Below are 26,465 nucleotides of genomic sequence, written 5' to 3'. Positions count from 1 at the left end.
TTTGTCTTGTCAGTCTGCTGATGCATGTGTGCTACTCTATTTGGCATGAAGGGAAGATGTGGGTGTCTTGCTGGAGTAACAGAGCCACAAGTGAATATTCTAGCAGTTTTAGAATGATCATTTTTATTCCCTTTCTCTTTAAATCTCTCTCTATAAAGGCTTTATGATTCTTTGGACTTTTTCAGTTGACTGTTAGGGCAATAGTGTTTTTAATCTACCATCAGCTCCATCCTTCTCTCTCTCTACCTTCCTCTTGTTTTCCTGTCTATTAAGCAGAGATTTCAGGATGTTTTCTTTTACCACTCATTTCTGTTTGCAGTAATTTTAGAAGAAACTCCAAATACAAATAATCTCACTAGATAGGCTAATAACTTTGCATTCATACTGCAATGGACATTTGGAATTACATCAAATTTATTTCCAATAACCAGTGATCTTCTATAAAACTCACCAAATATGAAATGGAATACTGGGTTATTTTACATACTATTTATTTGAAAATGTTAACAACAGTAATAAAAGCCCAAACACAAAACAATCATTTGATTTAAGAGCCATTGTGAATACACAGAGATTGCTTCCTTAGTTTTGATTTTAGCAGCCTATTTTTACTCCAAAATATAATTCACATAATTTTGGAGTTATTATCAAATAAGTCATTAATAGATTTATATTTTTCATTAATTTAGTGTGAAATAGAGAGCTGTGGGCTTAGTCCATTAAGCCATAATATCAGCTACATGAAAACTACAAGTATTCTGAAGTTTCCAAAACAAACATCCCCAAACCTAAAAATTAGCTTAAAAACTCAGAAATCAGCCCGAGGGAAGCTCAAGGAAATGAATAAAAATATCCAGAAGGAATTAGAATCAACACTGAAGAGACAATAATTGGGTTGTCTTTAGACTAACTAATTCACACACTGAAAGTCTCATGATTTGAGGGGCTGTTTTTTTTTTTTTCTTTTTTCAGTGTGCTTAGACTTGTCTTTGGTCTCATTTTTGGCCTTACTAGAAGGATGCCACTTATGCTGCATGCTGCATACTTCCTACACTGCTTTTTCTCATTGCCAGAACATATACACCTGCATATATGTATGTATATGTATATGTAATATACATAAATATATATATTTACAAATTTATATGGAAAAGACCTACTTTTAAATTAAATACACCGTAAGAAAACTACTGCAAGCCAGGAAAGTAATTACTGCCCGAGGTAGGCAGGCTGCAGTCCTGTGCTCATATGTGACATTTCCCTGGCAATTGTGTGACACAGGAGCTAAAACTTCCACTTCAGATATGGCTCTAATGCCTCCTTCTTCACCATTAAAACATAAGTTACAATATTCTACCTTTTTTAATAGGGAAAAATGCATACTGATGCAGTGTAGCTAAATTCTGAGCATTTACCTGAAGGTAACACAAAAATTAATTCACTTCAATAAAGTAAATTCAAATCTACACTGGAGTAACAGAAAATAAGGATTTTTTTACTTGAACTCAAACTTTCTTCCTAACTGAATTGTTCAAGGAGGTCCTGTATTTTCACTCAACACTATGTAGAGAGAGATTTTTTTCCACCCCTTTGAAAAAGTCAAACCTTCCCTTGCTGTATTAACTACCTAGATATTCATGCGGTCAGCACAAATTACTGGGATGATTCTGCCAAAGGGTGATATATTTGCAGTCAGCAATCTCTTCTCCTCAGATGTCAGTGGTCATATCAAGAAAGTAAACAAAATTAGAAATTAGGCTGAGAAGAAAAATAACAGCAAAAAACTCTAGTTTGATTCTTCCACTAAAATAAAAACTCACCTTCCTGGGAGACTTTCTGGGCTATTTGTGTAGCTTCTGCATGACCAGAGGATGTGACACTACTTCTGTATATACATACATGTGTATATACACACACACACACACACACACGTGTATATATACATATATATACATGTGTGTGTATATATATATATATAGTATGTGTATATATATATGCACACATATATATGTATAGCCTATGGGTTCTCATGCAGCCTGTGCTTTGCAGAAAAACATATTGTCACAGCCTTAAATAAGAATCAAGAACCAAATTTTGACCAACTTGGCCAACCTAATGTGAGAAGTTGGAGGTAGAAAAAGGATTTGTAACTCGATTTTCTTAGTGTTGCACTGCTCTTCCAGAAAGCAGTGATGAGGGGCCATGCTGCAGGACATCTGGAGAAAAGGAAAAGGCAATGCTGAGAAAACTGAGCTGGAATCCTTTGCAATTAAAGAGGATGTTTGTTCCCCAGACTGACTCACAGATTCACAACTTAACAGTTTACACACCTGGATTTTCTGGGTAAAAAAAGCCTCCATCTGAACTCCCATCCATTCAAATTACTACATTACTTCAAGTTCTCCTGTGAAGCAGTATTGTACCAATGCAGAGTAATATAGTTTGGCCTCTGGATTGCTCCAGGAGCTTTCAGAATGATTATGAGCCAGTATTTCTACTTCTAAGGTCTGTGAGAGTCAGGATGCTTATCAGCTTAGGTGATGCTATGATTGCAAAAGACCAGAAAAAAACACTAAGTCTGCACCTTTTAACCAGAATATACCTCTTAAAAACTTTACAGTTGCTGCTAAAAGTAAACATATCTCTTTTAATCCATTCTCTCAGGATTTTTGAGTTGTGTAGTGGAATGTATAATACTATATCTGGACACAATGGTAAAATGAAAGGCAAACAAAATACTAGGATATTTTTCTTTTGCATTTTTTACTATTGCAGAGGTTACAGTACCAACAAATCATCTCAATGGTATGACCTCACCTGTAATTATGTCTTCGATTTTGGTTATTTCATAGAATGTGTGGCACTAACGAAGGGATATACTGAGCAAAGACGCAAACTGTAAAAAAGAGAAACCTTTAGATAATTTTTGTTTTATAGGTGGATAGATAAAAATAATTAGATGGTTTAACTTTTGTAGAAATGATAAAAAAGGAAGCAGTAAATAAAATACTAAGTATTGTATATTACTTACCTGGAGGTAAACTCTGAGATCATATAAACTTTCTTAATGTAAGAGGGATAAAACATTCAATAAAACTGAAAGTTCTCTCCTTTCAAACATGTAAGAAAACATAAAATTATACATCTTCTTCCCACCTTCTTCTCACATTATTAACCCCTGGAACTCAATGTTAGTCACTGTTAGGATTCTAAAGAATAAGGGTTTGTATAGATAGTAAGAGCATCCACTCTCAAGTGTATAGTGACAACTTCATAAGATGCTCACGCTTCATGGAATTAGCCAGTCACATACTGGAGTTAGAAAAAAACTCTCCGTGCAACCTTGTTGTCCGTTCTGAAGTGTTCTTGAGTCTTTCTTGCAAGTGATAGAGAGAAGAAAATTCCTGTTTTTTTTCTGACCATGCAGATGTCCACAGTGAGATTACTTCTCCTGAAACATACTAATTTAATTTTGATTTTCTTTATGCATCCAGAGTAATTAGCAACATTACATAGGGTCCCTGAACCCCTATGAATATGAATAATTTTATATTTCCTGGAATTCAGGTCTTCAGTTGCAAAAATTTTTCCTCCTAGCTTTTCCCCCTCTAGCACTGTCTCTCATTGGAGGTAGCCAGGACATTATCATAGAATCATAGACTGGTTTGGGTTGGAAGGGACCTTAAAAATCATCTAGTTCCAACCCCCCTGCCACGGGCAGGGACACCTTCCACTAGATTATTTTTGCAGATGGGAGGAAACCCACAAATAAAGAGGAGACGAGATGCAATGTTTGTTTGAGTTTGGTCTGGACACTGTATGGATGCATTCTCTTTGGCTTGCACACAGGTAGATGGGTCATTCACTACTGTCCAAAATACATCGTGCTATATTCCCTGCAAATAATCTCATGTGAAATCATCTCCAGGTGAAATTATTCTTCACCTACCTCCTGGTTTTGTTGATGTGTGCTGTGAGCAGGGGTCTGGGGAATAAACATCCTATAAGCCCTTCTAAAAGGCAGGACAGGGAGTGGGAGGATAGTTCATGTTGTAGTTAAACAGTACTTGCTATTGAACCATTTAAAGATTTCCCAGTTTTCAGAAGCTTTTAGTTACCCTGGTTCAATATGACATGATATATACATAGGCATACATGAGGTCACGTCAGCCAAAGAAATATCATGTCAGTACTTGCAACATCTGAATGGAGAATAATTTGCTAATGTCGTGTAATGAGGTGGTAGGTCACTGGTGCAGCATGAGGAGGCTGGTGCCACGATGATGTTGGCCTTGCCTTTTCCTGCCATACAGGGAAGAGGAGCAGTGGCAGCCGTCGGGTTGCAGGTTCCCCCTCCATCCTCCTGCCAGCCCAGCGGGACTCACCCCTGGCAGGAGCGGCTGCCGGAGCAGCTGCCTGCTCCATGCCGGAGAGGGGGCAGATGCAGGAACATCTGCAGGAATGCATAAATCTCCTGGCGTGAGCGCCAAGGGGCAGTCCTCTTTGCTGGAGAGGGCTGCACATAATTTATTTTCATTCACGGTCTTTTCCTTTCATGCTAGCAGATAAGTAATCTTCCTCTTCTCAACTACATCCTTAATTATAGTAGACAGAAGATTATTTACCACATTGCAATTTCTTTCAGATCCATTAATTTGCTCAATGTACAGCTACCCGTGGCATTACTTTCCTTTGACAGTGTTATTGTAAAAGGGTTTGCTAATATACAAAAGCAACATGTTGGTGTAATAGCGTTCAAAACGTAGCATCTACACTAGCCATGTTTTAAAGGGTTAGGGAGTCATAATAACAATACACCTTGAATTTGCGCAAACCACACCACAGGGTCATCATCAGAAGACTTTAATAAGAATAATTGATACAATAATCTTGGAAAGCACTTTTGAAATGGGACTATATTAAGTTTATTAGCATATAACAGAACCATATAATAGGTCAAGTCATTAACTGGAATATTGTTATAGATTGAAGAGAGAACCTGATTAAAAAAAAATAAATTATTCCATTATTTTTACTTTTACTATTATTTCAACAGTCAAATGTCTGTTATAAAATGTGCCTTGAAATATTTGAAGATGGATTTTATAATCCATCCAAAGTAGACACCTTCAGCACCAATAAGCTGGTTACTTTCATATATTTCCATGCTCTTATCTATAGCCTTGATGGTTAAAAAAAGCATTTTGTTTGCTTTTTTCATTTTAGAAGAAATACTTTTCACATGATTCCCAAAAGTGGGGCTTTTAAGCCAGTGACTACGAGAGTTTACATCGCTTCCTATCAAGCAACAAAAGATGGATATAGTGGACAAGGAGTACCCAGGCAGTGCACAAAGGTAAATGGACTATGCTTTTTATCCCATTTATATTTTCAAGACAACTTCTGAATGTATTAAAAACTAAAAAAAACAAAACAAAACAACCAACCAAACGTACCAGTAAGACCCCCTCAGCTTTTACCTTTTAAAATGACAATGAGAAAGCTGAAAGAATTTTTGCAACTTCAGGAGCCTGTTCTCCAAGCAGGGCTCCTTTCTGGTGCCCCCAGACATCTCGCAAGATTAATCACAGGCTTCGGAAGAGCATTAAGGACTTTTCACATAACCGCTCACCAGTGTTGAGTTTTTCCCTTAGGAGAAACGGTACAAGTGGTTTATCTCTTTTACCTCCCAGCTGGGCTGCGGGAACACCCCCCTGCCTTTCTCCACCTCGCAGCAGTCCCCTCCATCCTGTGTCCCTGCTATCAGCAGAGGACCTGCTGCCTGTGAAAGGAGGTTTTGTCTCTCTGGGAAGCACACGCAGCATCCTTGGAAAGAGAGCGCGTCCCTGACGGTGTGTTACAATGTGCTGCAATACAAAGCACATCCCAAGGCTTTTCCTACTATCAGCATTGACTCCCCCTCATTACTTCTTTTTTTTTTTTTTTTTTCTTTTGCAATGCTGAAAGAAATGCTTGCACAAATTATAATAATCTTTTTTTTTTTTTTTTGGTAAACCTAGTAATAAGCACCTATTTAAAAAGAACAACATTCAGTTACAGTAACAACAGTGTTATATATTTTTATATCGATTTGAAATTCACTGTTTCTTTACTGAATTCAATTCTCTGCCTGCTGTTACCCCAGGGCCTGGGATTTAACAAGCCTTTCAGATGAAGGCTGCATTCCTGCTTTTCACAAACACTATTTCAGACTTTGAAAACTCAGGGATATGTTCTTGTAGTGTCTTACCTTCATCTACCTTTTTCAGGCTCTTCTTTGTAACCATCACAACTAGCAGCAGAGCATTTAAAAAACATAACCTGCGACTGCAGAAGATGATGATTTCATAGTCAATAACAGTTTTCCATGCAAATTCTGGTGCAGGGCACAGTCAGGCTTTGCAATATTTTATTCAATATTTTTATTTGAAGCTTGCTAAAGTCAGTAAGGAGTCTTCAGGTTACATCTGCAGACTGTGTCTCAAGCCCATATATATTAGCTGTCTGTATGAGTGGCCATTTTCTACTCATGTTATGCCTAGATCTCCTGATCATATGCAGTATTTTATAATTACTGACTCACTGGTTAAGTTAAATCTATGTCTAAACTTAGTTCTTCAAACATCTTAATCGAAAAAGTAAAAAAAAATTGAAAATCTATTTGAAGCAACAGCTGCTGTTAAAACTTCGAGGATAATTTTAACAGAGGATTTTTAAAAAAAAAAAAAACCCTTGTATTATATCTGACTTCTGATTTTTCTTTCTTTTTCATAATATAGCTTACTTTTCAAACATGTCTTTCTTTGATAAGCCTCAGAGCACTAGTATTAGCAGACATTCTGAATCAACATATCTGTCAGTGATTTTTTTTTAAACGAAGCAAATAAATTAAAGATCAAAATGAGTATTGGAATAATACAACACTTTTCTTCACATGAAGGAGTGACCTCATTTGCCACTCTGCTTTACAGGAGCGATGTGCCAGCAATGCTAATAAAGTGCTATCAATGCATGTGCTTTCTCAGTTAAATACTGTTGACTTCAAGAAGTGACATGTCTTAAATTGTATAGTACTGTATGATATGCAGTACACACACGCACAACACCCCGTGTGATGTAGTGTTTGCCTGCTCAATACAGTATTGACCCAGGAGTGGGATGGAACATGGTGCTGGGGTTACGGCTCTCAGCTGAGTGATGCTTCAGCTTTGTCCAGAACTGGGCTCCTGTATGCACAAATCTAAGGATTGAAATACTGTGTTGTGACTCATGAAAGGAAAGCTCATGCCCATCATACTCAGCCCCCTGATCACCCAACAAAGTATATGTGGATGCAAAATGTGCATGAATGTGAGTTTCCCCTGGCTTTTGTCTGTTCGACATGTGAGCCCATAACAGGGGAGCCAGGGGCAAGTGCCCGTGTGGGTTTCAGTGTGGGCTGGGAGTTTCGTGCTCCCAGTTCCTAGCCCACATGAGATTGTTTGTCTTTGCTCCTGTTGTTACCAGTGACTGCTAAATTAGAGTTAACCTATCTACACTTTCTTCGCTGAAATACTCACCTAGCTTTTCTATGTAAACACCCATTTAGTATCTATATCTTGCTCCCACCATTGTAAAGTAAAATAATAATATTCCCTTGCCTCACATGGTGTAATGAAGTTTAATATATTAAAGATAGTGAGGCACTAGTTGCTATAGTAATGTACTATTTAAATAACTAAGGACAAAATACCCAGAGAGAAGTGTTTCAATAAATGCAGTTTATTGAGGGCTACTTGTTTTGCATGAAATGTCTTTGGGATGGTGAACACACCACGTGGAAAGTCTCCAAGGGGATATTTAGGGAAGGAGGCTGGAAATGTCCACAAGGTGCCTGGTGGCAGCAGACTCTGAGCATGGAGAAGGCTGTTCCATCCTGCCTACATCCAGGCTTAGCTGTCTGCTGGCGAGGCGACAGCCGTGGTGGGTGAATTGTCCATCTGATACCCTCAGGCTGGGAGAGGTACCTCTGACCATCCTTTCACAGACCAATCAAGGTTCATGGTTTGTTTTAGGAAGGGCCAGCAGCCACATCCACTGGCTGTGAAACTGCCAACTGGTTTGATCCTTTGTATAGACGCAGAAGCCTGGAGTGCAGCTCCCTTCCTGGCCAGAAGCAAGTAAACTCTCTGCTGCTAGGTTAAACTGTCTTTGGAAAATACCTCTGGTCCCGAGGTCGGAGACCCACCAGTATCTTGTAGTGCAATGGTTAACTAACTAGACTGTGGAGCTGGAAATGTGGGCTTGAACTTTCCCTGGCAGAAGGTGAAATTAAATATATATTCTCCATTTCTTGGGCAAGCGCTGTAAGAAATAGCTAGCATATATAACACATAAGCACTACTACCAATCATGCTCTCGAGGGCCAAGTTTTAAAAATAGTGACTTCATCTGTATTCTTCACATGGTTGTTGGCTGTGATCTGTGAACAACTATTAGATCAAATTCCTCAAGAGATTTAAGGAAAAGAAGGCTGATTTCTGAGTCCTGATCAGCCTGACAGGTGAAGCAGGCGCCACCCTGATGAGAGGTGAGAAGCTGTGGGCAGTAGAAGAGGCCAAACCCAACGTGGCCAGGGAGGTACCTAGCATCCAGAAGGACGTTTTGAGCAAAACGTTTCACTTAGGTGCCTCAATTTCACGTAAGTCACACTGTAGACACCCGCATTGTTTTTAGATCTTGTCCGCAATCACATTGAATAATTTCCTAAGTCAGGCCATAAGCAGCAGAAGAAAATTAGAAGCCTACCCTGTTCTGTAAAGATACTCCTCAGTTATGAAGAAAAAGATAATTATTTTCATTCTTTTTCTGATCATGATACAGAAAAGATGAATATGACTAAGAAAATGATGAGTCTGGGAGCATTTTAAAAAATGTATATTTTCTAATTTGGCTTTCAAAGAGAAGGATTTTTTTTTGTGATTAGATGATCTGGTCCTTTGTAAAATTTTGTTTGGATTAAAATGCATGGATAACAATGGAGAAAATGGGTAAAAATGTATCTTAATAATAGGTCAAATGTAAAATGTATAACTTGCAAACCAAACCTTAAAGCAAGTGAATCTGTTGAAATCAATAGAAGCTGAGATGGCTGAATGAGCAGAAGGTTGAAAAAATAATTTTTGCTTCTCTTCAGTGAAGATAAGTCAATTCAGTTCACCATAACCTCAGTATATAGCAGACTTTATACTTAAACAACTTATTTTACATATGGGCAATGGTCTTCTAACCTTGATTTCCGTATGCACCAAATTCCACTAACAGCAGTACTGATGAAAGAAAAATTTACAGTTTAGAGTTTAGTCAGAATTTTTTTTTTATTATTATTATTTTTTAATGCAGAATGTTTTAATCAGGAAATTCTGACTTACTGCAGTAAAACAAAGTGTTTCATGTGAAAGTACCAATTTTGAGAAAATTTTTGCCTCAGATATTTTAGAAATTGAGGGTGAAAATTCAGATTCTGGTAATATAGAGAGAAACCTGCCCCTAGAAATAAGTGTCCATTTTCACCTGGTGCAAACTAGAGACTTAAACCCAGACTTCCTCAAAGATCATATGATCATGTATCCACCTGGGGGTATAGTCTCATTTTTTTTTTTCCTATTCCAAAATAGCATTTATACAAAGAGGAACCTGTGTCATAAAGTCTTGCTGACCAATTTGTTACGGTCCCCACTTGGGAAAAGGATCATGTCATTGTTTTGAGCCAAGTAGTTAGTCAGCCTCCTTTCCTCACCCTTACACCTCTACTTGTTGAAAAACTATTTATCTGTGAAAAGTAAACTCAGCCAGGAGAAGGACAGCACACGAATACGTATAGGCTGGCAGGCACCAGTCTGCAGGAGAAGCCCCAGACTGAAGTCCCTGAACCAGACAGGGAGAGTTCAGCTTGGCTCGGGCACACCATAGCTGAATGCCTCCAACACTTGAGTTTTTATAATTTTGCTTTATGGTGAAAACTTCTGAAACCTCTTGGTTATACCTCACCTCAGAATAGGACTTTTGCAATATGAAAATGTTTTATGGGATGAGGAAATTACTTCCTGTCTTGGGCTACTTTTCAAATTGGACCCAAAGTACCATTATTGAATACTTTTTAGGTTGTCCTGGCTGGTAACTGCATTGACTCCATCATGATGAAGCTTTTATACCTTTTTAAAACAAAATTTTTGGCAGTAATTGCCTGAATAAACTGAAGGGAATTTCAGGCCTTGAATACTCCTATATTCAGTGAACTGTAGGACTTTTTTTTTTTTTTCATGTTCTGCAGGTATTAATTATTTAGGAAAGAGCATTAACACTTTGCTCACATTCTCAAATATCTGCTCATGAAAATCAATATCTGCTCATGCAAATCATAATATTGATCTCCTTTCAACATTTTAAATAAACAGTTAACAAAACAGCTTTAATTATTTTGTGGTCCTTCACATCAAGCAAGTGTTCTCCCTGTTTTAGAGAAAAGTGTTTGAAACATCATGGGGTAAAATTAAATTATTTGACCAAGACCACAGAAAGGCACTTCCAAAGTTGAAATCATAAAGCAGTAGACCTTATTTAAATCACCTCCACAGAGGTTTGAGTTAAAGTGTTATGCTTGTCATTGTAAAAAAAAAAAGCCCAAACTATGTACAGTCAGCCGCAGTCACTCAGCTAATAAGTGTAATCTGTTAAACTGCTATAACGCAGGCAGGTTTTATTATGTGCTCAGCAGTGGTGGCTCTAATGCTTTTTAGCTGGTGGGGTTCTCAGCAAAAAAAACTTGCAGTGGACATGTGCATGTGCACGTGTGGGCATGCAGCAGAGGTTTGAGAAAACAGTACTATACAAAACAAAACCACTCTAAATGATTAATTTTCAAGATAATTTGAGCAAGATAAGAACATTTAGTTATATTTGGGAAAACAGAAGATGGAGACATTTCTTTGTAAACATCCTTGCAATCTCGTTCTCTGCAGCACTTCTTGTGGGTAGCCAGAGTTGCCATGTGCCCATCTATGCAAGATTGGGGCAGCCCATGAAATCCCTTCTGAGAGCTGGTGCTTGGTGCATGAAGGCACCAGAATCTACTAATGTATTCAGTGAACTTGTTTTCCAACACAAAACTTTCTCATAAAAAAAAGAAAGTTCAAGAGCACAATTGCACAATTAATTTGCACAACTGACCACACAAGCAAAAGCAGGATATGGAGGGGAGGGCCCCACTCTCTCCCAGGCTGGTGCACAGCACCTGAGTTCAACACCCACCTCTCTAACTCATGCTCTCAGAAATCCCAGCAAGCTAATGTTTTTTTTTTCCTGAAGGAAGACAGCAGGAGATGGGGAACTGCTTATGTCCACCCCAGTTTTACCCAGGGGTGAAATGACACATAGATGATATACTCTCAGAAAATTAAGGCATCTAAGGTCATATTTTTCAAAATTTCTGAAATCTTTGAGAGCTAATTCTAGGTGCAACTGGAAACTTTGAGCTATAGCAATCACTATACAGAGAAGATGACAGAAACCTTTTTAAAACTGAAATTATAATTGACCTTTCCTGGATCCATATCTCAAAGGCAAGAAATTGCAACTGGTAGTTCATGGGCTTGGCGGACGGCTATGTGAATAGGAGTTTGTTTGGCTATCAACTGAGAAAAACACCAAAGTCCTTCCAGATTTAATGATATATTATTAATATTCAAAATATATAAGTACTGAGAATGTATGAAATTCCTTATTATTTTGAGTAATGCACTTCCGCTTTTGAAAGGTACTTGGAAGGATAAGGGAAGTATACATCCACTGTCATCTCTCATGTCTCCCACCTGCAAGGAGAGGAAGATAAGAGCTGACATGATAACACCAAAGAGACCAGTCTGGGCACTTTTATGACCAAAATGCAATCTTCTTCTTTCTGGAATACTGTGGATCAATTTAATTCTGAATTTAAGTATCTGCAGAATCATAGGTTTAATATAGATAATGTATTTTGTAAGTTTTTCTGATTTAATTTCCTGGCCCTCTTTCTCTGTTGTACACTGCAGGCTTTGTTACATAACAGGCTCGAGATGATAGATAAAAATAATAATATAATGAAATGTGAATTAACACTAATTCAATTTGGTGGGTTTTGTAGATGACGACTATCGATATATGGATTTTCTTGTTCCAAAAGAATATACGGTCAATAGAACTAAAATTGGGATTGATCAAATGAATTGTCTTATTCATGTACGTAACTGCTTTCACAACTCATAATTTTCCCATAGATTCATAGATTTTAAGGATAACAGTTACAATAACTTAGTGTCAGTTTACGTTATTGTGGCTATAGTTAGAGTTAGCAGTTTAGCTCAGGCAATGTCATGATTCCCAGCGAGTGCCAGAAGTTGTCCGAGGAAGGCAGGAGTGCACAGGTGGGGATGGAGATGAGCATGAAGCCCATTGAATTCGGGGAGCAATAAAGACATATCCCAGGCTGCTGCAGCACCCACTGCCAGCCACTGAGCTCTGTGACATCTGACTTCCTGCACAATGCACGCCAAAGATCAGATAAACATGGAAGATCAAATACATGTTATAGCATGTTGAATTCCTTTGATATGCATGGTTACAAATTTCTCCTTTTAATGTATCAGAATTGGTAGCCAAGCTAATGCAAAAACAAACAAACAAAAAACAACAAAGAAAAAACCAAACCCAACAGCTACTTTTGGTAGTTGATTTTGTGAATAGCTTTATTGGTTTTGGTATCACTGACACTGGAAAGTAAATATAATCCTCAGGTTAGTGTGCACACAAAAGGAAAATTTCCAAAAGAAAAATAAGAAATCAGGTCTAATTAACCAGTTGTCACAACATATTGTATGGTGCATTCATACTTTAAAAAGGTTCAAAACCATTTAAAGAATGCACTTATCCATGAAGAAAAAATTTAGTTTAACTGTATCAGCTGTAACTGTAGACTATGAATAAAAGATCACATATTTCATTTAGGATACCTTCAAACAAGGAGTGCCAAAATGTGCTTCTATGATGGCAGAACAATATTTTTCAAATTCAGGATTCTTTCCATGGTCCTTTAAAGTCAGATTTAAAGTAATTCCTCTAGAATCTGACTCTTCCTCGAGTCACTGTGGTAAAAAGCAAGAAAAAAAGAAAAATATATTAGCACTTAATGTGCCAGTTAAGAACAACAACATGCAAGGCAAGAGAAGCATATTATGATCAAGGGAACCGAAACATTCCCATCAAGAAGAGTATGCCTCCAGTGTCTTATAGGATGGAGAATGAAGCAGGCAAAAGAATAGAAAACCCCAGCTGCTTTACTTATTTTTTTTTCCTTTAGAAACCAAATAACTTTTACAATACAGTACCACAACAAAACAGCTTTATTTACTCTGAGCTCCCGATGGTGAGAGACTCCAGAGGAGAGGCTTTCCACCCCCATCAGTAGGCTATGTGCACCATGTTATTTACATGAACCTTCATCCCCAGATAACTATGGCAATTACTTAGGAGTCACTAAAAACGTAGACAAACTCCAAATTGATTGAATGACGACATAAAAGGCATCTGTGAAATGATTAATTCCGTCCAATCAATGCACCATACTGCGTTCAGCTCCCGAGGCTCCGCGATGTAGTGCTGTCAGGAGGGGTGCTGGCCTTGTTCAGGGCTCTGGGGCTGGCTATCCCTTTTGGCTTGCCCTTTTTGACTCACAGGAGTCGGGGAAGGGCTACTGGGAAAAGGGAGGCCGATGAGCTGAACTCTGTTCCCCGTGCCCGCTGCAGCTCGTTGCTCGGCGGTGAGATGCAGATGTTGCAACATCTGGCTCAGGAGTGGGTGCGTGCGGCAGCGCAGCCACAGGACTGCAGCGCAGGAGCTGCTGGCTCTGTGTAGAAAGTCTTTGCAAGTGATATTCTCCACATAACACTATTTCTTCCTTTTTTCCAATGCATGGGGCCAGAGAGCTCTTCCCCTCCAGTCTGGCTAAGTGGCTTCCAAAAATGAGGCAGTTCTGCTGCCAGCTTACCAGCATAAGGTTGGAAAAGAGGAGGAACATGGGGTTTACATACACTTTTTATCTTTAAAGTTACACTTTTACATGCCTCTGATCATCCAAATAATTTTTTCGGGTTTTTTTGGATGATTTCCCAAAGTTGTCACGACAGAGGAAAGCCTTGAACGGGATTTAAATCAGGAGAGTTTTTTGCCAGATCAATACAGGGTTGTCATTCAATCTGTAAGGGGAAAAGTGCAAGTGTGAGACACTTGTGAGGGAACTGGGCAGGCAGTTAATAGTTGAGGGGATAGGTAACAGGATAAGAAGTATTTAATCTTGTAACAGACATCCCCATCTTTTTATTTACAATGGACTATATCCTAAAATGTAAGAAATCTGCCAAATTGATAGCTAAGAGAAAGCCTTTAGGTAATTTTGATGTGAATGACTTACAAAAAGAAATGCAAAACAGGTTACTCCAACACTTGTCTTTTTTCTTTTTTCTTTTTTTTTTTTTCATTTTTCTTACCTTAATTTAAATTAATAGCAGACCAAAATGGATGTCCATGTTCAATCTTATATAAGTACAATTCACTTGAGGTCTTGTTTAAATCTGGTCACCTCTGTTGCTGAGAGGAGACTGTTATTACCCCATCTCTGTGGATCCACCACACTCAACGCTGATGTCCACAGACTGTTATGATGGAGAGGTGTTTACACCGAATAATCACTGGTGGCCAGCCTTGCAGAAAGGGAAAAGGCAAGAATTTCATAGCTAAAATTACTTTCTCTCTCTTTGAGATGGATTCCATCAAATCAATGTTGTGAGAGGTAAAAGAGTTTGGGTGGCCTTTCAGTGTCACTGAACAAATTGTTGCTATTCTTTGTGGTAAAATGACAATGCCATTTCCAGAGTTCTCAGTCAAGTCAACATTGTTCCCAGACACTGAATCTTAAATGTTATATTTCTTTATTTTATTTTGGGGTAAGTAGATGACAGTGAATAGATAAGAGACCAAATATGGTAATTTAGTTAGTAAAAAAAGCACATTAAAACTGTAACATTTCCACAAGTAGAGGAAAAAATATATCAAACATTTGTCAGACTATTGTGATCTCTTATGATTCAGCTATAGGAAAAGACCATCTAGTTCATCCTACTTTCTCCAAATTAAAAGGAACAGGCTATCTACCTGGTGCTGGGCACAGAACCTCAACTGTAAATGCAACCCCCCCAGATTTATTCTTGCACTTAGTGGCTGTATCTGCATTAGCCTGCGGTGATGACCAGGAGTGGATCTCCAGAGTGGAGCAGTTGGTGCAGGTGTAAATCAAACAGAATTGAGGTGGAGGACTTGATGCAGAATGAGACTGGACTAGAGCAGGTGGATTCCTTGTGCTGCTGAAGCCTCCACGGCCAGTCCCAGGCAGCACACCGAGTCCCAAGGGTGCTTGCTCATTTTGGGTCCCACTTGAACATTCAGCTAGAGACACTCTTGAGATCAATTTTTAGATTAGCTGAATACTCACTGAAACTGATTATGAGTAGAAGCTGATTATAGTAATTTTTACATCTCTGAACAAGTTTTAGATGTCTCTGATGAGTGCATATCCCTTCCCCCTCCCAAAATGGAGGCACTAGAAATCAGTGAACACTTAGAAATGTTGAAAATTTTCTCTTTTGTAGGCTATTTTTTGACAAAGGCTTTAATGCACTTTTGTTTCACACAGATGTTGAAAGGATTAAATACAAACAAGGCCCAGACCCAAACGACACACCAAATGAGGCTGCAAATAAGCCTCTGATGTGACTCTATGGCACATTATCAACGTACGTGGGTCAAGATCACGTACAATCACTGAGATTTTAGGAGGTTATTCATGATTCCTAAAGGTCTTCAGCTTCCTAAACAGCTGTAATCTGTGTCTCAGAAAAATTTCCTTCCTGAGTATTGACATTTTGTTATAGAATAATAAATATTTGAGAAAAAAACAAACCAAACCAAAATGAAACACTCTTCTAAGCCTTGATCCATATATATCACAATCCTGAATCTACCAAAATAATAATACATCATTAGTAACCTAATTGTTATTGTTTCATTATAGATTTTTATGTCCACTAGACTTTGACCAGACAGATAAGTCATAGTATCATTCACACTGTGCAAATACATTTTATCAGGAAACAAATAATGTATTCTTACCCCTGAAACATCTATACAAGTTACTGCACATCAAAAACTAGTTGTCAGTCAAACACACCTTAACTCCTACCTCATAGGCAAAGAAAATTCTCCAAAACCTTCCTGTCTGCAACCTGTGATGGCATGTTGGGGAAAAATATAAACAGCTGTTCAGCTGAGAATAGGTGTGAATCCACTACTTAAATCAAGGGTTTACTAAATAAATTTAGGAAATCATGTAGAAGTTCAAGATTTAGAATCGCTTTAAAGTTTTGAAGTGGTTTTATTTTTTGTGCTAGATTATTGAAGCAAGTTATGGAGAAACATGACAGGTTTCAGAAAGCAAAGAGATATCCTCTTTATTAATCTAGGTCTACCTAAGTCCAAGTATTGACTGCTGATTTGCCATGCACCCTGAAAAGATCTCTAGAGAATGAAAGTACAAGGATGGACTACAAAATTTATAATCATCTAGGATTTGGCATATCCCTGATTAATGAAAAGATGCCATGATGACTTCTAAGCACAAGAAATCAATGCTCTATGTTTCCCCTCTCCCCCGCCCCAAAAGGAAAGAAAAAATATGTACATGACAATACTCAACTGTAACAAATTTTGGAAACATATATGCACAATGGAAATGAATGTACAGAGATGCCAAATATATCCACCTATAAACTTAATCAACTGCACTAAACAAAGAGAAAGAGGGTTTTCATGCGCATCTTTGAAATGTTTTCTTATGTTACTTTTATTTTGTTTTTCTCTGTGTAGCTTCTGAGAATGATCCTTAAAGATGTGTACTGCATACTTTATTACACTTATATTTAGACCAGATATAATATTAGACATATTCTATGTGGTGATTAAACTTACTCTTTTAATAGTTTGGGTGTAAGAAAATAGTTTGGGTTGGAAATAAAAAACTAACATTTTTTTTTTTCCTTTATATTACTCCCTTTCTTTTAAGTAGTTTCATTATATCTACAGAACTAATGAAAACAAGCTCTCTACCTTTCCTTTTTCTAAATACATTTGTTCATGAGGAATTGTGAACCACATTTTGCAGAAACGATCACAACATTTCAAATAGCTGGGTTTGCTTCTTTCACCTAAATTAAATTTTTTAGTTTTTTTTTTTTTTTTTTACTATCCTTGTACTATGTTCTACTCTGGAGATTATTATAGTTTATCTTGCTTATCAAAAGCTCACTGACATTTATTGAGCTGGAAATATTGTTTGCTATTCACTGTCAATCAAAATCTTGACTCCTACTTCTAGCTATCCATTCTGCTTTATGGTTCTGATTGATATTGGAAAAAAATCATTACTGGATGAAACTTAACACAGAAATAACTGGTGGATATGGTGTTGTGTTGAAGAGACAGCATGTGTAGCTACTGTCAGAATTTGGAAAAGTCACCCAAAAGCAAACTGGCTGTGCTACTTAAACTCAGCTGCTTTCTATTAAGAAAACCTAATGGAAACTTAATGCTAGGAGAGAGTCAAGGCAAAAAAAATTCTACAAATAATTGGCTAAATTCACCTACTACTGATTTTTACGGTTTCAGCCAAGCATCCTTTGGCTTCAGTACGAAGAGCATCAAACTTTCTGTTTGTTAACATTTCAGATATGAGGATGACAGAAGAGTTAAGGAATAGTTCAGAAGTGTTGTAAAGAGACAACAGCAACAGAGCGGGGAGAAGGCAGAGTCCCACTTTCCAAAGTTAGAGAAATTGTGTGTAATGAGTGACCTATAACATTTATATCCTATAGATGTAATAGAGTGTATCATAGGAATGCTCATATCCTTGACAACATGTGGAGTTCCTCAGAGACAATAGATTTATCTTTATGAAAATGTTTTAATGTTTTAAGGTGGTCTAGGAACGCATTGAGGATAGCAACTTCAAAGAGCAAGGGTGTTGCAAACATGCTGAAGAGAGGGCTGAGAGTGCCCATACCTCTAGGGAAATGGGAATCACCATCCCAGCTCCTGAAACTACTCGATTTAGGCACTTGGGGTAACCAGTTAAGCTCCTTTGTCCCCTTCAGCTTCAGTAGACAGAAACAAGACCCTTAGAAGGTGATGTCTGTGATTGAACACGGCAGTCCCGGTTGGTCCTGCACTGGATGTGGTCTCAGGCTTTGTGATGAGGTGGCTTTAAGCTTCACTTAGCTGCTCAGATACTGAACCAAAATGATCTCCTTAGTGAGTTCCTCCTTCCGTGTCATCTTAGTCCCACACTCCCTTACCTAGCATACCAGTTGGTTCCTATTTAAGGTATTCTCTGGAATGAACTCAAAGGTTCCTTTTTTGGGGACTCTGAACTTTCTCCTCTTACAAAAGGGTTACCCCATGGAGACTCAATAACTGCCTGAGTTGAGCTGTGCATTTTCTCACTCCCATGCCTCATGATCATAGAGAGGGAACGACACAGGTGATGCTTCCATGTTCTTTCATAAAAGGCAGAATTAAAAAGGAGCAGTGACAATATCCTAGCAGGAATATAGTCACCTTCCCAGCACCATCCTTCTGCATAAAGCTTATGCCCAGCATTGTTAAAACAATGGATTACATAGAAAGCAGGCCAAGTAAATCCTCTTGCGTCCAACATATGTATATAAAAAGAAATCAATGTTCTTTATAGGTGTTGGATGTACAGCATGGTAGATTCAAATCCTCCTAATACCTCCTTAAAGTCTCATGGATGGAGGGAGTGGGAGCTTCACTACACTTATCCATGAATAGGACCAACTTCTGACTTGGAGGATGAGGGAAGAGTGGTAAAGTTAGAGAGCATATATTAAGTTAACTAAACATGGTTGATCAAGACATATTTCCCTCTTCTACAACCACTAATCAAGAAAACAGTAGTGCTTTCTGTGATAAAGGCATATATTCAGTTGGAGATGGTCAATTTAAAAACAAATCATTGGTCTGTGAAGGGCTCCTTAGCTGTGAAAAACTAGGACCATTTTTTGTTGTTTTTTTTTGTTTGTTTGTTTTTTTGTTTTGTTTTTTTTTTTTGTTGTTTTGTTTTGGGTTTTTTGTTTTGTTTTTTTTTTTTTTTCAAATCAGACAGCTTTGTTTATGCAGCTCGATTTCATTACTACAGAGGTGACTTTCAGGGTCACTCTGAGAAAAAAACCTAGCAATTATATTAAATAGGAGAACAAAATAAAAAAAATGACTGTTCTGTTTAGTTGAATCCTGCCATTCTGTCATTCCAACATGAAAACTGTCCTTGAAGTCTTGTACAACCTACAAAGGCAAACAGTGAAGCTAGTTTATATAAATCAAATTGGTGTCATATGATCCTCAAGTCCTGATGTATTTCTATAAAGTTAGAAGCAAACTCTATTTTAAGCACCAAAGGACTATGTGCCACCTCTTCTTTTTGTTTTGTCATTCGCCAGGGGCATGCATCTAAATAAAAAGAATATCTTTATCAATAAAGGCATTCCCCATATGGTGATGTACATCCCAGGCTAAACTCTTATAAATGACCTGCTCATAACTTCTAAGCAAGTGCAAAGCCTGAGTCATTCGGTTGTCACACCTGATTCTTACACTGAGTGATACTTCCAACCAAGAGAAAAACAACTCGTGCATACTGTCTTGCAAAATACAAATCCTAAAAACACAGCAGCAAAACTTGTAGTGTTATTACTGGAAATGGGCTTGGACCACTGCTTGTATAACTCTGCTTGTATTACCACTTCTTTGTATGCAGAAAAAAAAAAAAAAAAGAAAAAAGCACAACAAAAATAACCTAAGATGAGTACTTTTTTTTTTTTTTTTTTTATCCAAAGGGAAAGCACACAGTGGAAACAGGGCAGCAGAGGGTTGTTTTGAAAGAGCAAAAAGACATCTATTCTGAGGTGAATATTTCTTCCAACATTTTAGGAACCTAAGTTTAAGGTGGAATAATGAAAATGAAAGGAGAGGACAAAGAAGATTTTTATGGTCCACTCCAGTTTTCTCTCATTCTTTCTTGTGCTCTCTTTCATTCTTGCCCCTTCCCTCTCAACATTATTTTGGACATAAAAAATTTATTTTTAAGGTTTCAATTTAAAAAATAAGAAGCATTAAGAAACCTAAGAGGCTATTACTTCTGAATCAAGTTATGTCCTTAGGTATGGATTGAGAAGAAAATCTTCCTACAGAAAAAAAAAAAAAAAAAAGTGCCTTTTTCTGTCAAAATTTATCAAATAAAATATCCAGCTTCATGCAAGAGAAATGGAATGACTATACTTTAAATTTTTCTGAAAAACAAACATTTCAAGCCCAGCAGCCTATTATGTGCTTGGCACTAGTTATATTACCTATAAAATTATGTGACCTTGCCTATAAAAAACCTATAATCTGGACTGCATAAAAAAATCCCCTTCCCTTAAAAAGGTTGTGTATGTTGTAGCTCAGTCATCTGTACTTTCTATTTCAGCATCTCTCCCATAACTCCTTTGAGCTGACACTCTCTTTTACACTGAGTACACTCGGTAAAATTTACATTTATTTCAGAAATACTTAGAATTAAAATACACACACAAATTCATTTTTTTTTTATTATTTTTTTTCTCCTTCGGGTAGCTTCAGTTTATGTCTTAGTTTCAGTATGCATAGTCTTTGCTGGTAACCTTTCAGTTACAAAGAATTCAGCAATCAGACCTATCAATCTTTTAACTCAGAGCTGCCAAATCTCATAACAAAGGAGTATTTTGTTTGAAGGGCAAACCAAATTGACTTGTGTTTCCAATAACTGTAATGTCCGGCTTCTTATCAGTATTAATAAGAAAATGCAAATTGCATTCCCATCAAAAAGCTGAAAAAAAAAGTTGAAATGAGCAGTACAAGCAGTAAATTGCTTGCAATATGCTATTATATTCAAATTCTTATTTTCAGCTGTACAGTAGTTGAGGTGAGCAGAAAGAGCAATCAATGCAAAAAAAGGACAAAAATGTTCTACATCTGACTTCTAAATATGAAAAAACAGAAGAACATATTGGATAAATGTACCAGAAGTAATAACACATATCAATATGTAAATCATAAGCAGGTTAACCATTAATCTATTTATTGAGATTTTTATTTAAAAGAAGACCAAAATTACTATTAAATATGCAAGAGTTTAGAAATTCTGAACTACCCATGGAAAATGATCAACATTTAGTGAATCAATTTTCTGTCTGCTTTGTGAAAACAACTTCTGCTTTATTGCTTTTTGGAAACAAAATTAAAGTGAAGCCTTATAAAAACTATTAAAAGAGAGAACTTGTGGCTTGAAAAGTGTTTCCCACACTGACTAAACTATATAATTTCTGTTTCTTGTTTGATATTATTCAGAAAACAATGGGTTTACTAATTTTTTGCCTGTTCAAATTAAATATCCAGTAGACTAAAATTCAGCTTTTCTCTTACGTGCTTGAAATGACAAGAAATCGCAGTGCATCAATATTGTGTATAAGGGTCAAATATGGTCCAAGTGTAACTCTCACTAAGGCATGACAGGAACCCGGGGATGTGTAATCAAAGGACATGTTAGAGGTTAGCTTTAAAAGTTTATTCTTTCAGTGAATAGATGGTGTTAAATAAAATGTTCAACCTATTAGATGTTTACCTTCTTTTCAGGGTAACCTGAAATTTAATTTACATTAGGCATGACTATCCTGGTTTGTAAATTAAGGATAGAATGAAACATCACTGAAATATCTTTCTGGTATCAACATTACTTACTTTGGCAAATATAAACTGATCAAGAGGATCAGTGTTAGACCATGCTTTCTGTTACCTGTGAAGAATAATATCTGGTTAGATTAAATGTTCATAAACATGGAAATTATTAGGAAGTTCTTATTTGAATGAGAACACTTAAAATGACTTTTGAAGATTTTACTATCCTCAAGAAGATACTGCAGTGTTTCCTAGAGGCATATTATGTGGCATTCAGGAATTCATGAATGGCAAAATTTCACCCCAGATCCAAGCCAGAAGCCAGTAGGAAAACTTGTACAACACTGGTATCACACAGGAGCAGATGTGCCTTCTGCAACTCAGTCGATTACCAAGTAGACTGAAGGTGCATTTGCATGGGGAGCACTTTGTGGGATTATAACCTCAAAGTGACCGACACAGAGAAGTTGGAAACCTGCATCTTAGTGTTTACTAGTGAGATGCAGATATGAAAAAACATAAATTCAGACCACAGAGGCCACATGATAAAGTAAGGGCCATTACATGGTAATGTAAATCATGACTCAGACAAATTGGCTATTTAAATTCTGTCCAAGCTATGGTATAAACTATTCAAAATTCCCATGTATCGCCTCTGATTTATATGTTATCAATGGTTTAACATCACACAAAAAAATAATTATTAAATTACGATGCCAACACTCCAAATGAGACTGGACACATGCTGTCATCCTTTACCATGAGTAGAAGAACAGAATAAAATTAATTTTTGGCCAGACCACAGGTGGTATCCCATTTTGTTGATCTTCATATAGATAGCATATAATTTTTTAAAAAATCTCTAGTCATCTTCTGTGAAGTCTTCTATTCTGCTGTGCCTTTACAGCATTTGTTCAGAATGTTTCTGTACCATGGATTTGTGCAGTGACACAACGCTACATGACTTTGCTTTTCCACTTTCTATGCCTTCCATAACACGTCCTGGCATTTTGTTTGCTTTTCTGACTTTGAGTGAGTACCGACTTTCCATAACACTTCTACACCTATAATTTCTTTAGCTATTTTATTGCTCTGTTACTCAGCACTGTGAAATCCTTTCACTACTACTTGCAGAAGGCATTCATATTGCTCAGGTTTGCCCGACCGTACTTTCACATTTAAATTGACAGAGCTCATACTGTTTCCTATTATTTCCTTTATTTGGATTTTACTTTTTTAAAGGATGTCTTATTCTTTCTAATTATCTCCTGTTCAGTGTTCTTTAACTAAGCCCCATGATTTCCTTTTTTTTCTTGACCTTTCTAAAGATATTTTTGCTGAGAGTTTGCCTTGAGTCAAAATCAAGGTGGTGTGTTTTTTTTAAATAAAAAATGCTCTCAGCCTACTGCAAATATTTCACCCCCTTGACTTCCCCTTTTAGCAACTTTTTAAAAGGTTTTATCAATTTCTATAGTTTTCCTTATGTCATATATTAACTTGAAAACTACAGTATAAAGTTTAGGATGATTTATTAATTCAAAAAAGTTGCTCATACGTTACTACAGCTAGACTTCTATCACTCACTGGCCTTCTTCCTAGATATCTAATCTATGAAATCATAATTTAGCTAAAAATTTCATCTGACCCTCACACTCAAATAAGATTAATCTATGAGGATCAACTGAATGCTCCCACTTTGCTGTTTCCACTACCCTGTGTGATCCGCTCTGGGTTGTCAACCAGGAGGCAGAACTGCTCTGAAAGCTGGTGTCTCCAAAAGCCAGGTGAAGACTGTCTCTGTCTCCTTCCCCTACTCAGTAGAACCATGGCTGGTGGCCCATCACTGCCAGCATCAGCACTTTGTGCCCTCCATGCCTCCAGTTTGCCTCCAGTGGTCACTGGGTCTCTGAAGAGCACAAGTTGACTGTAAAATATGTTGTCAATCAGTTCAGAAAACTTCTTGCATGACTTCTTGCTGATTTTTATTTTGTAAAGATATGTTCATTGCTTTTGATTCTTTACCTCCCAGTTGATCTATTTAGTGTCTTTTTTTTGTATTTTGCCTCAGGAGAATAGAGGGCTTGTCCCTGCATCTGAAACATCTGACATATGTTTGAACTCATGAGGCCAAAAGGACCTTGACTTTGTATGAATAAATGATGAGTTCTAATAACAAATCTGCATTTTCCTTAATTGAATAAAATGTTATGTGTTGTCAAAATACTTCTTTGAAACTGGAATCTCTGGTCTTGTTTGAATGACACTCAAGATTATTTTTACTGTTTTTTTTTCCTGAAATATATCAATAAGGAATAAATTTCTAGAAATTCACACTGATCCAAATTAGAAGCAAGCAACTTAATTCTTGCCCTAATTCCATCTGTAAGTATAGGTAAGAAATGTTGTCAGACTTTTATAAACATGTAAACCCCAAGCCTTATCCCATTCATCCACTGGCCAATTTTTATGAGTGTTTAATTCAACTAAGTGGGGGACCTCTAAAATCCACTCTGATAGAGCCCAATTTCACCTCAGAAAATGAACCCAGATGGAAAGCTTGGGAAACTCTCTGAAACTAAATGAGTATTCGTGTAATTGAATAGCTGAACTTGAATTAATTAATTTATCCTTTACTGAATCTTTATTCCTTAAAAATATCATAATAGAGTTGAAATCTCGACACTTTTGAAGTCAGTGAATTCACGTGCATTGAGGATTTTATTTTACGTCTTTGTCAAAATAGTCTAATGCTAACTAAAATGATTGAAAAAATATCAGATAGTTATAAATAGATTAGCTAAACCAGCTTTTTAATTCCCTATGTCCTGTGCCTTAAAGCTGATTTAATGAAGAAGATATTGTCACATTTCCTCATCTCTTGTATATTCATGACTTTAAATGTTCAGATAATTCATTCCTCAATAATCAAAAAGCCCATGAAAATATCAATAGAATTATTCAAATCTTCTGTAAAATTTCAAAAGTATTTCCATAGTAAATGCCAAAATTAGAGGCAACACTTCACAAGAAGAGGTTAATCACAGTTCATTGTTTTGCTATTCACTGCAATGACAACACTCATTATAAATGCATTTGGTATACATGTAGATGTAATATGCAATTTTCATAGATCCACTACTGAAGTATTACATGTAGACGTTTTCAATTCTTACTGTTAACTACTGTTTGCAGAAGAACCAGGTACTTAATTTATCAAATGCTAGAAACCGTAGCTACAATGGATCTATATGCTCCCTGAAATAATTTTGGAAGGCTAATTCCTGCAAAACCAGGCAATGTGAAGTGTTAAGCATGACTCAGGAAGGGCCAAAATTCTCAATTCTGTTTGAAAATTGAACTTCATTCCTTAGAGACTTGGAGATGGATTTTGAGAACTACGTGGACTGTTGTTGATTCTTGCATTTGTGAACTTGTCAATATACTGAGTGCTTTGGATGCTTAAACATAGCTGCATATCTGGGATTAAAAGGAAATTTACCTTATTTTTTAAAGGTAAAATTCTCTCTATTATGGCCCACACAAAATACTTGCATTAATTTGCATCACTTATCATGTGAATAATAAGCCCTGTGCTTCTTTCAACATTGCAACAAAAGTTCTCCTTAGCAAACCTAAAAGAATTAATCACTCTCTGAATTCATCAAATGCACAAAAATTCTCACCTCGTGATGATTAACTGTGTCCACAATATAGTAGAAACCAGTCCATCAGGACTATTTGCTGTGCTTGTTCACACATCAGAGTCTAGTTCTCTGCGGCCTTTGAGTAAATGGAATTTTAATTTCAGATTTGATGTCTGGTCCCCTAGTTCTTGTTTTATATGAATTGTAGATTATACTGGTCAAAATATTTTCTGCATCCCATTAATTCTGTTGATGGAATCTCATGATATATACCGTAGTCACTGCTTTCATACTCAGAAGAAAAGGTGAAATATATTGCTTATTCTACAAAAAGCTAATGTGCGACCTACAGCTTCGTGTGAAATTTTGTAGTAGGACATATTTTCACAGGGCACATAAATTTAGCACAAGATTGAGTCAGGCTGTGTGAGATTACTGCATATCACAGCTGCAGAGTGATTCTTTTATCCAGTCTTTCTCATAAAAATAGCGGATAAACTACAGCTGAGCATTGCTTTGACCGTTGGTGATCTTTGTAAGAGACCCAATGTCTTACAAGGAGACATTTCTGATGCTCATTAAGAAAAACCTAAATAATTTCAATACAGCTCTCCGCAGCTTTCATTCTGCTTATGCACTGTGCAGTTCAAAAGGACATCTCACCTTCTTTAGCATCTTTCCTACTTCTGCAGAAATGCCCCCGTCAGCACAAATGACAGTGGGCAATCTGCCCTGACTATCCTGGTGACCAAGGGGAAGTGATTGATTACCCGGAGAGAGCACAACATTAGGCACCGGCCACAAATATCTGCTTCCCTCTATGTCGCATGGTACAGGAGAGAGAAGGTGCTCTTGCCAGAAGGGAGCTGCTCTGCAAAAACACCGGAAGAAATAAGGCTCCTTGGTACTGCTAAATTTTTTATGCAGTTG

The 26,465-nt window shown here is 37.1% G+C and overlaps 1 long non-coding RNA gene across 1 annotated transcript in view; it reads left to right on the top strand.

The window, feature by feature from the left end:
• Positions 1-26,465, top strand: part of LOC116962746 — a 79,306-nt gene that overhangs the window by 18,444 nt on the left and 34,397 nt on the right. The window contains exon 5 of the long non-coding RNA XR_004407777.2: positions 5,227-5,356. This is a non-coding gene — a long non-coding RNA (uncharacterized LOC116962746). The remainder of the gene's footprint in view (positions 1-5,226; positions 5,357-26,465) is intronic.

This window comes from Tyto alba, unplaced genomic scaffold, assembly GCF_018691265.1.
Source record: "Tyto alba isolate M040663 unplaced genomic scaffold, T.alba_DEE_v4.0 Super-Scaffold_7, whole genome shotgun sequence".
Classification (NCBI taxonomy): Eukaryota; Metazoa; Chordata; class Aves; order Strigiformes; family Tytonidae; genus Tyto; species Tyto alba.
Note: the sequence above shows the minus strand (reverse complement) of the source record. Positions and strands in the feature narration are given on the sequence as shown.